Source organism: Hordeum vulgare, chromosome 5H (assembly GCF_904849725.1).
Source record: "Hordeum vulgare subsp. vulgare chromosome 5H, MorexV3_pseudomolecules_assembly, whole genome shotgun sequence".
NCBI classification, from domain to species: domain Eukaryota; kingdom Viridiplantae; phylum Streptophyta; class Magnoliopsida; order Poales; family Poaceae; genus Hordeum; species Hordeum vulgare.
Genome location: NC_058522.1, coordinates 53,447,514 through 53,450,013, shown reverse-complemented (window position 1 = coordinate 53,450,013; position 2,500 = coordinate 53,447,514).

The following is a 2,500-nucleotide window of genomic DNA, read 5'->3' as shown; positions in this document are numbered from 1 at the left end:
GAATGGACGGATGCACGTACGGGCACACGGGCCAAAAAACGTGAACGCGAGGAAACGGGAAAGAACGGGGTACGACGGCCGTGGTGCAAAAAACTGGGCGCGTGCCATGGAAAACGGGTGAAAAGCATGTGCGTGGCATGGACAGATGAACGTACGGGCACACGGGCCAAAAAACGTGAACTTGAGGAAACGGGGAAACACGGGGTATGACGGCCGTGTTGCAATAAACTTGGCGCGCACCATGGAAAACTAGGGCAAACCATGTGCGTGGAGTGGGCCGATGCACGTACGGGCACACGGGCCAAAAAACGTGAACGCGAGGAAACGGGAAAGAACAGGGTACTACGGCCGTGTTGCAAAAAACTGGGCGCGCACCATGGAAAACGGGTGAAAACCATGTGCGTGGCATGGACGGATGAACGTACGGGCACACGGGCCAAAAAACGTGAACGTGAGGAAACGGGGAAACACGTGGTATGACGGCCGTGTTACAAAAACTGGGCGCGCACCATGGAAAACGGGTGAAAACCTTTGCGTGGCATGGAAGGATGCACGTACGGGCACACGGGCCAAAAAACGTGAACGTGAGGAAACGGGAAAAACGGGTACGGGGCCGTGTTGCAAAAAACTGGGCGCGCACCATGGAAAACTGGGGCAAACCATGTGCGTGGCATGGACGGATGCACGTACGGGCACACGGGCCAAAAAACGTGAACGTGAGGAAACGGGAAAGACGGGTACGGGGCCGTGTTGCAATAAACTGGGCGCGCACCATGGAAAACTGGGGCAAACCATGTGCGTGGCATGGACGGATGCACGTACGGGCACACGGGCCAAAAAACGTGAACGTGAGGAAACGGGGAAAAACGGGTACGGCGGCCGTGTTGCAATAAACTGGGCGCGCACCATGGAAAACTGGGGCAAACCATGTGCGTGGAATAGACGGATGCACGTACGGGCACACGGGCCAAAAAACGTGAACGTGAGGAAACGGGAAAGAACGGGGTACGACGGCCGTGTTGCAAAAAACTGGGCGCGCCATGGAAAACGGGTGAAAACCTTGTTCGTGGCATGGACGGATGAACGTACGGGCACACGGGCCAAAAAACGTGAACTTGAGGAAACGGGGAAACACGGGGTACGACGGCCGTGTTGCAAAAAACTGGGCGCGCACCATGGGAAACTGGTGAAAACCATGTGCGTGGCATGAACGGGTGCACGTACGGCCACACGGGCCAAAAAACGTGAACGTGAGGAAATGGGAAAAAACGGGCACGGGGGTCGTGTTTCAAAAAACTGGGCGCGGACCATGGAAAACGGGTGAAAACCATGTACGTGGCATGGACGGATGCATGTACGGCCATACGGGCCAAAAAACGTGTAAACGGGGATCCGGGGAAAAACAGTGTACCCCTTCTTCACAAACGAAGGGCACGGGTCCCAAGGGGGGCTAAAACCCTCGGGTATATTGGGGAGGAGGGGGCTCCTCCCTGCTTGGGTGTGGGAAATCGGTGGGTTTGCATATGAAATCATATGCAAACCTCCCGTTTCTCCCGTAACCCTTGCTTTTCCCAAACGTTGGCTCGGATGTCCCGTCGTTCTCCTGTCCCGTGTACGACTCATGCCAAATTCTGATCCGTCGGTCGAACGGCTGTTCGGGTTGCAGAAAAGTACGTATCGTGTCCGCACACGGTCAGGTCGATGTGATCTCGTGCCGCGTTGTCCCGTCGGTCCCGTGTACGAATCGTGCCAAATTCTGATCCGACGGTTCAACGGCCGTTCGGGTTGCAGAAAAGTACGTATCGTTTCGCACACGGTCATCTTGACGGGATATCGTGCAGCCTTGTCCCTGCCGATCCCGTGTACGTGTCCCGTGAAATTCTGACCCAACAGCCTAACTTGGCTCGGGAAACAGGAAAGTAGCATATCCCGTGCATGAGACCGACTAGACAAAGTTGCAACGACGTTGCCTTTCGGAATATAGTTGCCCCCAAAACTTTATCGTTGCGGGGGTGACACACGGGGGATGTGGTCTCTCTGGACGCCTCCTTCGTGTAAACCTCCCGTGCATTGCACGGGAGGATGATCGGTTCGCTTGACCGATGTAGGCTACGAACACATGAGCAGCTTTGGATCCGTGTCTGCTGGTACGTTGCGTTTCGGAATATAGTTGCCCCACACGGTCAGGTCGATGTGATCTTGTGCCGCATTGTCCCGTCGGTCCCGTGTACGACTCGTGCCAAATTCTGATCCGACGGCCCAACAGCCGTTCGGGTTGCAGAAAAGTACGTATCGTTTCGCAAACGGTCAGCTTGACGGGATATCGTGCAGCCTTGTCCCGCCGGTCCCGTGTACGTGTCCCGTGAAATTCTGACCCAACAGCCTAACTTGGCTCGGGAAACAGGAAAGTAGCATGTCCCGTGCATGAGACCGACTAGACAAAGTTGCAACGACGTTGCCTTTCGGAATATAGTTGCCCCCAAAACTTTATCGTTGCGGG